Below are 13,936 nucleotides of genomic sequence, written 5' to 3'. Positions count from 1 at the left end.
ATACACCGACACATCTTCTCAAGGTCTGGGTGCATGCCTTTTTCAGATGGTAAAAGTAGGGGGAAATCTCATCCTTAATGCAATTAACTTCACCAGCTACATCTTATCTGAAGCAGAATGGCCATATTCAGTTATGGAGTTGGAGGGTTTGGCTGTAATTTGGTCTTTTAAAAGGTTTCAATTTTTCCTTTGGGGTAAACACACAAAAGTGTGCTGTGACTATCAGTCCCCATCGTTTTTGTTAACTTTTAAATTGCTACACCGACAGATAGCCAGGTGGTGCATGTATCTTCAAGAATTAGATTTTGAAATGCCAAAACCAAAAAATAATAGCTGATGCTCTTTCTCGATTACCACGAGGCTTAGAGGAATTCAACGATCTTTTAGAGCAGAAAGGTGAAATAAGAGCTATGTTGTTGGAAGACAAAACACTCCAACCATACTATTTCCACATGTGTAAACACATGGAGCAGTTACAGCAGGAGGACAAACGCTGGAGTAAGGTAAAAGCGAAACTTATGCAAAATGGTGATGAAAAGTTAAAAAGGTTGTTCACTATTCACAAAGGTGTTTTGTTCCATAGGAACCATCTCTAACAAGAACAATGGTGCATCTCTTTGCCAGAGGAATATGTGGATGATTTTATCTTATACACCCACAATACTTGGGGCCATTATGGCATTGATAAATGCACTGACAGAATAGGTAAATATTGTTATTTCCCCAATCTTAGACGACGAGTACTACAGTTGGCAAGAAAATACATTGTTTGCTAGAAAGCAAAACATTCTAATATCTCCAAACAAATAGAACTACATTCAATTATGGCTAAAAAAAACTCTAGAAAAGGTATCATTAGATGTGGCTGGACTCTATCCAACAGGTAAGGGGGGAGTGAAATATATAGTAGTTCTGTATGATATTTTCATCAAATACATAAAACTGTATGTGGTACAGAACATTACAGTCAGTTCAATTACAAGATGAATGAAAGAGGATTATTTTGCAAGAGTAGGAAAACCAGAAATCATGTTAACAGATAATGTCCCATATTTTGTTGGATGTAAATGGAAAGAGTTTGTAGATTTCAACTAAATCAAACACAGTTTAGTATCCATATTTTATCCCAAAGCGTTCCCCATAGAAAGGGTGTTAAAGGAATTCAACAGGTTTGTGAGGACCTGTATACCTCATAAACATACCAAGTTGACTGAATATGTCACTCCCTTCTTACAAGCTGTTAACAACCTTCCCCATGCATCAACTGGATTTACACCAAATGAGCTGATGTTCAACTGCAAACAAATAGACGCGTGGGAAAAACCTTTGCCCAAGATACTGATACAGGCATTATCACTGGAGAATAAAATACGACAAGCAGTAATCAACCTTGAACCTGCGCTAAACACAGGAAAGGAATTCATGACAGAAAGCTGAAATGTACAATACAAATTTATATAGGGTAAAAGCTGTTACTTAGAACACATCCTAAACCCACAAATATTGAAAAACTGAACTGTAAGTGGCAATTACTATACACTGTATCACATATAATTACTAAAATCCCCTACCTGGGGCCATACAGATTGGCACACATGAACACCGGTAAGGACAAGGATCTTTTCCTACACAAAGACTTGAAAACGTTTATATATAGAAAGGAGGGCAGTATACCCTCTAAGTTTTATGTATGTCTGTATAATAATATTAGCTTTAGGACTCTGGAAAATCACATTCCAGAATTTATATTGTTATTTGATAAGGAAAATTTTTGTTTTTATTTTTTCTTATATATCAATTGTGTAAACGATGAGTGGTTGTAACTAGGAAGAAATTTACTTTTATGTGTCTAGAGACCCTAAATACAACGCTTCGCCTTGCGCTTAGCCTAGCTGTAAAGAAATAAGTGAATTCGTGAAACGCACAGTAGCGCGCAATGCAATACACAACTCGACGCATAGTAAGTGATACCAGAGCGACATAGTGCATGCGCATTGGGGAGCATGCTACTCAACAAATTGCAAGCACGTGCAAGCCAAACAGGCACAGGTGGGAGTGTTGGAGCGCCCAAAACGAACAAACGTGATGAGCTACAGCCTATACTAGCATTTTTAACGCCTAAAACAGGGACATAGAAAATTAAGGGAGAGTCTATGCTACAACTGTGACTATCTACACAATACACACATACAAAGATAAGTTCAGGGATTATATACACAGGAAAGGACCGCTAAACTACGAGATATTTACTTAAGCTATGCTAGTATATACATTATCTCTATACATACAATATTTGCAAATTTAAGTATTGAAAGTGCATGCACTAATTATGCTTGCTGCAGGTAAATAAGCGAGTACAATATAAGTGGAAAACTGAATAAGAGGTCGCAACACGCCCCTAATACACTTTATCTTTCATATTCATAAGGTAAGTAGAGATGCACACATATTCAAGCAGCAATTATTAATCAGTTTCCATTATTTATCTGCCCACCTGTATATGCCAGTGTTCACATTCCCATTTCTTTCACACTCATGTAGCGGCAATCCAAACAATAGGACACAACATATGTAAATGTTTGCATCAAGTAACCTTGCAGTTTCTTACTTTGTACTGTAGGGACCACTGCATTCGCGTAACGTGACCCTACTATGTAGCTTGTCCAACTTACCTCGAGGCGATGCCCCCTAGTACCGTTCACAATACGTCGATAGAACGCGTAAATTTTCGGGACGCTTGCCAATCTATACGATCTGACAATAAATGGCATTACACTAGCCTTTGCACATGAACTGCTTGACCTTGAGTTGTGGCATTTATTTCATTCCATATTCGTAACTACCAATAAGTACTAGATGTGGACATGACCATAGCTGTAACGCGCTCTCACGAAACTTGTTACTTTCTTGTGTCATTTCGATCACAGTAAGTGGTCAGATCGTGACTTGAGCAGCAAATGCTGTTAGAAACTGGTTGAGATTTCCCCTACATCACTCCTTTGAACAAGCTATACTGTAATTGACTTGCAGCAATTAAACAGGTCCGTCATGCGAGGTTTATATGGATTCGTCATATTCAACGGTTTTCCGTTTCATTCACCATGTTATCAATTTCTACTGTTTTCTCGATGAATACAATTTGAAAGCACTCTCAAACCTGTGTGTTTTAAGGCATGATTTGTAATTTTGGCAAGGATCAACAGCCCTTTGAAACCTTTACAGAATTAAACTTGATTCGAACCCAAAATTATGTCTTTAGTATCTTATCTATCTTCAGCAGTTGTAGTTGTATTTATCGGAACAATAAGTAACCAGTTGCATGAAAGAAATTTTATTTCGTTAACCGGTTTCAAGACACACAGTGCCGTTCTTCAAAAGGTTATAAATATCGCATTATTTGTGTCAACCACAAGATGCAAATAGCTTATTGCTGCGCTCATTTAGGTGTACCAAACGATGAGATGGCTTCTTTGTAGCCTCGCCCTTCCCCCACACAGCTGATCCCTTGGCCATGGTAATTACATTTCTGTAATTAAGCAAGTAATGAGCATTTTTCTTTTGTTTACGAATATTATTCTATACGTTATAGTACATAAAAAGTCATATTTTCGTTCTTATCCCCAAGGGGTCTGTCTTCTGGAGCATTCTCTCATTCTTAGTGCATTTAAAAGGCCACTAGTCGGTTTCACGAACGATGACAGTTCGCGCATGTCAAGAAATGGACGGGGATTACACTGTTGCGACAGCTGCGATACACGCATACGCGCGTATCCTGGAAATGACGTCTCGCACTTGCTTGTGTAGAATATGTCGCTCACTGCCACCGTCAGCCACGGTAACTAGCAAAAAATAGAGCAAAAATTCACTGAATAATTCCCTACGATCATATTTAATGCTCTCACTGGGTACGACATTCACAGCAGAGCGCTCAGAACACTACTGATCGCTCATTGGCTATCGGTGAAAATGTGACGTAAGTGCGCAGAACGAGCCTAAACTTTACCACCATCTTTTGTGACTTCAGCTTTAGAAAGAGACTATTTCTGGTTTATACAAGTGGTAACACATAAGTTACATTTATTGTTATGTAAGGTTAACGTGACTAAATTAACACAATTATTTAACGACACTTCACTCTTCTAAAATATAAATAAAAAACTTACCGTGAAATATCATCTCAGGTGAAATAGATAAAGAAAACAATTTCAGTCACGCTAAATACTGCAACTCCCTTCTTGCTATCAGAGTAACGAAACGTTTTACAAGTTTCGCAGACTCTATTCGTTGTTTTACCATCAAGTAAACAAACACAAGCTCTGTGATTGGTCAGTGACCCTAAGACACAGCCACGGAGTGTTGCTGCACAATTGGGAATACGTCCACCATATGTATCAGAAGTACTCATTGGCATTCACAGAAATTTTTTCAGGATTGGGAGAGGAAAAAGCATTAGAATTCCGATTTTCTACGTAAATGAGTTAGAAAGTTTCGAGAAATGCTCTAAGAATTAAATTGAACGTATAACATAAAAAACACATATCACAAGATTATTCACTCAATGTGTGAATAAAAACTCTGCATTCTACGTTACAGGGGCCAAGTGCACCCTATTGCCTCGCCTTGCCGACGCCTATGGGTATACTGTTGTTACATCACTACAAATTAAACTCTTGAGACACTAAAGCAGGGGTGGGCACTTACATCTACATCTACATTTATACTCCGCAAGCCACCCAACGGTGTGTGGCGGAGGGCACTTTACGTGCCACTGTCATTACCTCCCTTTTCTATTCCAGTCGCGTATGGTTCGCAGGAAGAACGACTGTCTGAAAGCCTCCGTGCGCGCTCGAATCTCTCTAATTTTACATTCGTGATCTCCTAGGGAGGTATAAGTAGGGGGAAGCAGTATATTCGATACCTCATCCCGAAACGCACCCTCTCGAAACCTGGACAACAAGCTACACCGCGATGCAGAGCGCCTCTCTTGCAGAGTCTGCCACTTGAGTTTGCTAAACATCTCCGTAACGCTATCACGGTTACCAGATAACCCTGTGACGAAACGCGCTGCTCTTCTTTGGATCTTCTCTATCTCCTAGGTCAACCCGATCTGGTACGGATCCCACACTGTTGAGCAATACTCAAGTATAGGTCGAACGAGTGTTTTGTAAGCCACCTCCTTTGTTGATGGACTACATTTTCTAAGCACTCTCCCAATGAATCTCAACCTGGTGCCCGCCTTACCAACAATTAATTTTATATGATCATTCCACTTCAAATCGTTCCGCACGCATACTCCCAGATATTTTACAGAAGTAACTGCTACCAGTGTTTGTTCCGCTATCATATAATCATACAATAAAGGATCCTTCTTTCTATGTCTTCGCAATACATTACATTTGTCTATGTTAAGGGTCAGTTTGTAATCTCCCCACGGAAAATTACCCTCTACCAAGCAATAATTAATAATTATCAATCAAATCATCCACATTTATTCACTCTTGGAAAGTATCTGATCGGATTTTCTAGTAATATATGCGCCGACAGCTCGTCGACGCCAAGGTATTTTTCTAGTACGTTTATTCTTTGGAAGAATAGAGATACATATATGTATTCTCCATGGTTGTTAGGGAGGAATAAGGAGAACAGCTTCGGAAGTATCTGTTGGAAGATTGTCTGGCTGCTAAAAGAGACATATTTGCGCTTCTTCTCGTTAAAGCGAGCTATTAACGTTTGTGCCACTAGCGGGTTATTTGGAGAGAGAGAAAAACTGTAAACGCAAATTAAGTAAGACTTGGAATCAACAGAAAACGGAACATGTACTGGAGATGGATTGAATATACAATTTTTCCTCAGAAATAAGGTTTGTGACCTTTTTATTCTAGAGTGAATGACGAATGAGTTCTCTGTCTGAATCATTGATGATTGTCTTGGCCCTGTAATTAGTGGGGAAGTTTCAGTTGTGACGAAGAGAGCCTGCAATCACCGCTATTTTATAAAATCGTCCAAAAAGGCTTCGGACACATCTGAAATTCTAAATCTGTCGTAAAATGAACGAATTGTTCAAACGATCGATTTTCCCAACTGAATGCAGCGCTTAACAAAAATAATAGATATAAAGATCTTTTACAGCAAGCCAGCCGCTGAATATTAAGACGAAGGGCTCCACCAGAGATTCTATTGGGCTGAGTTCACGCAATTAAATAATATATTTAAAACTGTATATAGATAAAGGACAGAGAGAGAGAGCGAATGAAATTAGAGAAAATACGCAGAATCCTCCATTAGTATAATTGTTTGTCTGTCTTATCACGGATCAGCCCAAAGATAAAACAGGAGGCCCTTACTTTACTGTACAGGTTTATGTGTGAGAGACATTACACCAAGTTAGCGGCAAGCTGCATTCACATACTTTCATCATTTACAGTATATAAATCGCATTATAATGGCCAATCCGCGACAGGACACGTTTTTGGACGTTGTTAAAATAATTTTGTTCTCTGTTTCATGTGAACTACGACGAGCCAACTTAACTGACACTTGAAAAAAAGAAGAAATACTCGCAGTCACATTAAGTGGATCTACAAATAAGAACATAAAACAACACGCTGGGCGCAGAGAAAAGGCCAGATCTATAATTTTATTATTAAAGCTTGCTAGTATAGATGAAGTATACGCTTTTCTATTTAGTATTATTGGATATTTGAACATTGATTAGTTGTGTTCATGCTAGATGTAGTTTGATTGACCTGCCCCAGTTGCATTTATCTGTATAAGTACAGTAAGAAACTAGCCACAGAAGTACTCTTGTGTGAACGGAATCACATATAGTGACAGTAGAAGGGATAACTAGGGCAATGTTTAAGATGAGTCAAGCAGAGCAGAGCAGCACGCAACAGCCTTCAGCTGTTAGCACTGATAATAATGATGTAGTAAGAAGTGTTGTAGAACCGATCGCTACAGATAGCGCAATAGAACGCCCTGTAGGTATGGCTGGAGATGAAACGGCAAGTACGCAACATGGGTTAGATCCATTGGTCATTATCATGAGACAGATGCTGATGATAACCGAGAGCATGAATAATATGAATACAAAATTAGCCTCAGTTACTGAAGGGCAAAATGATTTGAATACAAAATTAGCCTCAGTTACTGAAGGGCAAAATGATTTGAATACAAAATTAGCCTCAGTTACTGAAGGGCAGGAAAATCTGAAAACCGACATTAACGCGAAATTAGCCTCAGTTACGGAAGGGCGGGAAAATTTGAAAACTGAGATTAAGCAGCAGTTACAAGACAGTTTTTCCGAATTAGAGCAGCGGATAGAGGCGAAGACAAAGGAACTTAAAGATCAGGCCGAAGAGACGGAACGAAAATTAACTGCACAAATAGAATTGGTGAAAGCTCAATGTGAGGAATCTACTCACCGCGTACGTGTAGAAATGAAGGAGTATGTGGCTATTAAGATAGATACCGTACGGGAACAGGTGGAAATGGTACCGCAATTAGTACAAAAGCAAGATACCATGTCATGTGCAATTGCGCAACTTCCTGAATTGGCACGTACACAGACTAACCTAAAGGAAAGTGTTGAACATCTGACAGAGCGTCAAGATGTTATAGACCACCAAATTAATGTATTAACGGGTAAATTATCCGAAATCACATTAGAAAACAAAAGGCTAATGTGTGAAAACGTTGAGCAAAATGTTAAGGCAGCATTACAGAGTCTATCTGGCAAACAGGAAGAGAATTTGTTTGCGAAAGGACTTGAGGGCGACAGCAGTTAGGTGCTGATTTCGAGCATTGGAAACAAACGATAGAAGAGTCGATACGCGTTTCACAACAAGGCTCAGAACAAATGAATACAGGCCAGCAGCAGAAGTTGGCAGCGACTATAGAGCCAGTTACTGCACGTTCGCACGCGATACCGACTTGTGCAAGTAACTCAAACATGAAATTGCCTCGAGCTAGTTGTTCGCGTGAAGTCTTATCTAACGGAGATTACGAAAGCCTTTGCCATGCCGAAGAAAAAATGATAAAGCATCGGCAATTCCAGATTTTTAACACTGACAAAAGGGGGGTCCATCCAATTGTTTTTATTCGAAGTTTCAGAGGAGTGCTACCCAGAACTTGGTTGGAGTGGCAGAAGATCAGTTTCGTTACAGGATATATACAAGGTTCGGGGGCGATTTGGGCCTCGGACATGACTTCTGTTTGCTCGACATATGACGATTTTGAGAAGGCGTTTTTAGCAAAGTTCTGGTCAGAAGGGGTACAGGAACGCCTAAGGCAGGAGGTGCTCTACCCAGAGCCTTTCTCCTTTTCAAAAGGAAGCCTTAGGAAGTATTTTGAAAAATATATAAATAAAACTAGATACTGGGACAGACCTATGCCATTGCCAGACATAATAAACATACTTAAGGCAAGACTACCAATTAGCATCCGGAATCAATTGATTTACGGCAATGATAAAGACTTGGAGTCGTTCCTCACGACGTTAGACCATATAGATATTATTGAAGAGAACAACCAGAAAGCCCGTAATAACAGATTCCAATATAGGGAGATAGAACCTCCGCCAAACGGTAGGCAAGGGAATGGACAGAGATCGTTAAATAGTGGAGAAACCCCTCAAAATCTCAATAGTAATACCGGCAATAGTCTTGCGAGGGGCTATCCAAGGAACAACAGGAAAGGGAAAAGATACAATCCCGTGTGGGGGAACGAAAGGAATTTTAGACCTCAAGCCTGGAATAATAATAGTAATAGAAAGTGGAATCAACCGGGGGGAATGAACTCAAATAACCAACATCAGTGGGGACGGACATCTGCGAATCAACCGGTAATTACCGAAGTGACGGATGACGTCAACCAGGAGGCAAATCAAAATCCAACAAACTTGTAAGGACCCACTCGTGCCCCGGAGGAGCGGTCAACAATTGGTTGAGGGGCAACAGGATATGTGTACCCATGCTAACGTATAATGATGGACGATTACTGGCAGATGAACTGACCGAGGACTTAGAACCACAGGATGAGGATAAGGAACAGGTGGCAGTAGCCGAAGTGCAAGTCATTTTGGAGACTGTACCTATAGTGGCGGTTTTAGACACAGCTGCCACCACAAATGTTATTTCGGAGGCACTATTCAACAAGATCAGAAATATAAGATGAGTACCAATTTTTCCAGTTCAAAATTGCAGAATAATAGGCGCCGTTGGGGCTAGATCGGCTAATGTAAAAGTGCAGTCACTACTTAGTGTAGAAGTCGGAAATGTAGCAATATTAAGCACATTCCTTGTTGTGAAAAATTAGGTGGTAGATTGCATTATCGGAGTCGACAGCCTACGTCAATAGGGATGCAGAATAGATTTTAAAACAGGAAAAATTTGGTTGAATGTTAATAAACAAGGAATTGAGTTGGAGTTGTTGAAAAAAGAAAGCCTTACGAGAAAATATAATTGTGGGGTCAGTGTGCAAGTAATCAGGACGGCACAAAATTCTAAACAGCATGTAATTAGTGAGTTCCAAGTCAAAGGAGATTTCGGTCAATTAGTGTACGAGAAGTTAAATGAATCCGACTGCATTACTGAAGATCAGAAGAAGCAGCTAAAAGAATTATTATTAGCGTATAAAAACGTGTTTGATGAAAGGCCAGGAGTTATTAAGGGATACATATGCCATCTCTACGTTAAGCCGCACGAAACGTATTGTAGAACTTTCTATCCTGTTCCCTGGAGGTTAAAGGCTCAAGTTCAGAAAGAAATAGATCGCATGTTGAAATGGGGTTTGATCGAACCCTCTACAAGCCCATACTGCTCCCCATTGTTGGTCGTGCCAAAAGCAAATGGGACTGTGAGACTGGTACTCGACGCCAGAGAAATAAATAAAATTATAATTCCAGTGAGAACACATCCGGAAAACATAGACGAACTTATACAACGGTTCCAGGATGTCCAATATTTGACAAGCATTGATTTGCGGAGTTCTTATTGGCAAGTCAAGCTGGATGAGTCATCAATGAAATATACGGCTTTCATTTATTCCGGAAGAAGTTACCAATTTACTGTAGTTCCTTTCGGACTCAACATTAGTGCTGGAATCTTTATAGCAGCTCTAGATTATGCACTAGGCCCAGAACTAAGAACCAGGATAACAGTGTTTGTTGATGATTTGCTGATTGCATCGAAGACTTGGGAGGAGCATATTACCTTACTGAGCCGGGTGTTGGATGTGTTCAAAACCATGGGAATAACTGCTAACCTACAGAAATCCCATTTTGCAGTAAACAGAATCAAGTTCCTGGGGCATATAATTGACGCAAAGGGAATTTTACCAACCAAGGAGACGCTAATTGCAATTAGTAAATTTCCAACACCCAGAAATAGGAGGCAATTAAAAGGGTTTAAGGATCTTGCCACATTCTTTAGAAGATTTATAACAAATCAGGCCATGAATGCAGCAGCTCTAAATAGTTTGCCGAAGAAGGATGTGCCCTGGCTCTGGACATTAGAGTGTCAAGAAGCATTCGAGGAGATAAAGAAGCAATTAGTAAATGCACCACTTTTGTACCATCCGGACATGCAAGAAGAATTTTACTTGTCAACAGATTCGTCGAATGTGGGTCTTGGAGCATGCCTTTTCCAAGTACGCAAGATAAATGGACAACTCACCTTCTGTCCTATTGCGTTTGCCAATCGTGTTTTGTCCAATTGTGAACGAGCTTACACGACGACAGAAGTAGAGGCTCTTGCGGTCGTCTGGGGTTTTAAAAAATTTCATTATTATCTATATGGGTCAAAGACTATCGTATATTGCGATCATCAATAATTAACGTTTTTACAAACGTGTAAACTGTTTCACCCCAGACTGGCTAGATGGACTCTCGCTCTGCAACAATACCAATTTAAGATCGTGCATGTCTCAGGACAACAAAACATTATTGCTGACGCTCTATCAAGGTCACCGCAGGGTTTAACCAAAGAGATTGAAGTAAATAACAACTCAGAATTCCCTGTATTGCTGCTGCACGAAAATCCATTTAAAACGTACTACGTCAATTTGTGTGCGCATATGGCCCAGTTGCAGAAAAGAGATGCTCAATGGAGAAGTGTCATTCAGAGGTTACAACAGCAACCTTCGGATCAGATGACAAATTATTACAAACTAGTAAATGGCGTATTATTTTTCCGCTGTGGAAGGCCAAACAAAGTCCGTTGGTGTGTTTGTATACCTGAGGCGCAAATAGAGAAACTTGTATGGTTCACTCATTTATCCTGGGGACATTTCGGTGCGACGAAATGTGCAGACAAGATAAGTGGGTACTGTTATTTTCCAAACATAAAGCGCAGAGTGCATGAGGTTTTAAAGAAATGCATAATCTGTCAAAAAACCAAGCCGGATTCAAAAGGGAGTAAGCACCCATTATGCTCTATATTAGTCCAAGAACCAAAAGAATTAATTTCGTGCGATCTGTGTGGACCGTTACCTACTTCAAGAGGTGGTGTTAGATATGTGTTGGCTTTTCTCGATGTGTGTACGAAATACGTAAAGCTATACCCGATAAAGGCGGCTACAGCCAAAGTAATTGTATTAAGATTGATAAGGGATTATCTTCCACATGTTGGTACCCCTAAAGCGATCATAACAGACAATGCCAAGATATTCACGGGACTCCGATGGAAACAGACTTTGTCTCAAGTCGGTGAGAAACACATACTAACATCATTTTACCACCCACAAGGCAATTTAGTTGAGAGAATTTTTAGAGAGTTCAATCGATTTATGAGGACGTATTGCCATAATAAGCAGACTGCGTGGGCAAATTATGTGGAAGAGTTTGAGCAGATATATAATAACATGCCCCACTCCTCAACTGGATATACACCTCACGAATTGATGTTCGAAGCAAAAGAGGAAAACTTCTGGACTGACCATATTCCCAAAACTCAGGAGACTGAGATGCCTTGGGAAGAAAAAATAAGACAAGCCATCATAAATATGACGAAAAAAGCTGATCAGAGAAAACAACAATTTGACAAATTAATCAAGAGGGTACAGACATACCGGGTCGGAGAAAAGGTACTAGTCAAAAGACATACCAAATCATCCTTAATAAAGAAAAGTATGAAGAAATGGGAGTTACTATATACTGGCCCATACATTATCCTACAAATTCCGAATCCTGGGGCTTATCTATTAGAATACCCGGGATCGAACAAAATAAAAGGGTTATTTTCCCATAGCGACTTGAAAAAATTTAATGAAGATTAGAAGATAGGGAGGAATCGTGTTGCGAGTGACAGAGATGAACGCTCGTAAAAAACATAACAATAAACTGCGTGTGTAGTGTTAGAAAACTTTAAATTGAAATAATTAATTAGTGACATAGACTATAGAAATAGTGACTAACTATTACTATCGAGTGTTGCAAAGAAGATAGTGAAGATAGGCTTCACCTGTGTTTGGGTGAACATGGAACTTTAGCATTGCTAATGTCATCAAGATTTATAAAGGATCTAACTGACCTTCAAGAACAATGAAATGTTTCCCGTAAATGACGCTGAATAATCAAAAGAGGTTCCGAGTGAAGGTTCATATATAATTTCAAGTCCACACTTAGATGTGTAAACGTGTGAAGGGATGTGTTAAGGCAGTGAATCATGAGTGACGGTTAACGCCGCAAAGATGATTTCCCGCGCAAAACAGTTGACGTCGGCGCGAGAGTTAGAATCGATATAGACGACACAGATATGCTTTGTAAGAGACTCGCACCAAACGCGAGGGTAAACTGATTCATGTGGAACTTTAAAAGGAAAGGGTGTTATAATTAGAAGTTAAGAGTTTTTAATTTATTATTGAATGTTTAAAGAAAGTAATATTCATAGAATTAGTAGTTATTTAATGGATCGTGTTCGTTTGGAATTTTTGTTTGAAAGAGAAAAATCCATTTCCATATATGTGCATGTGTGAACGCCGTATGAATCAGAGAATAAATGAAAGAAGTGAATCCGCATTCCTCAATGCTAATAACTTTTACATTTCAACAATCAATTGGAGAAATATGTGTATTTAGGATAAAAAGTTTTTGAGTATAGATAAATTATATGACTTTCAAGGAAATCAGGGATTATGTCTTTGTATAAAATGAACCACACTTTCCATTATTCGATGATTTGAATCCAAAATCTACTGTAAGTTGCATGAATCCTTTAAATTACGAAGAACAAATCACTGACAGAAATGTGTCAGAACTTTCGGACTTATAAGCACAAGTGGGGATGCAAAGTCCGAAAGAGTATTCAAACTAGAATAAATCTGAGGATGTTTTGGCAACAGCATTAGTTAATGGTGAAATTCCTTGAAGTACGTCGTAAGAAAAAGGATGCATGAAGCCATAAGGATTTTGCTTTCAAAAAGGAGAATCTTGGACGGTGCAACCTAACCAGTTCTCTTACAGGAAGAGTTTCTCCTTTGGTCATTGCTAATTCTTTCGGAATGAATGTTGCATGTGAAATCGGGTATCCCTGTTCCTTCTACTCTTCCCATTGGGGGCCACGTAGAAGACCGACTACAAAGTGGGCCGCGTAGAAGACCGACCACAAAGTGGGCCGCGTAAAAGACCGCCTACAAATGTGGACGTCGGGGACATGCAAGACCCGGGGGGAGTTTTAGCACCGGAAGAGATTGTCCTAGGAACAAGATTGTAAAACGAAAACTTACGTTATTTATTGTAAAATATTTGTTTTCTTTTCTTTTTTTTTTTTTTTTTTTTTTTTTTTTTTTTTTTTTTTTGCTAGAGGCACAAATCACTCTTCTCCAAAGCGTTATATAGATCGATTCCTATCTTTCCTTTAGAGATCTATTTCCAAAATTATTTTTTTTTTCTTCTATAGGCTTTCCTATCTTCTATGTACCGTAAGCTGGGGGTCTAGGC

Source organism: Schistocerca nitens, chromosome 2 (genome assembly GCF_023898315.1).
Source record: "Schistocerca nitens isolate TAMUIC-IGC-003100 chromosome 2, iqSchNite1.1, whole genome shotgun sequence".
Taxonomy (NCBI): domain Eukaryota; kingdom Metazoa; phylum Arthropoda; class Insecta; order Orthoptera; family Acrididae; genus Schistocerca; species Schistocerca nitens.
The sequence above is the reverse complement of the archived record's forward strand: the minus strand, read 5'-3'. Positions refer to the sequence as shown.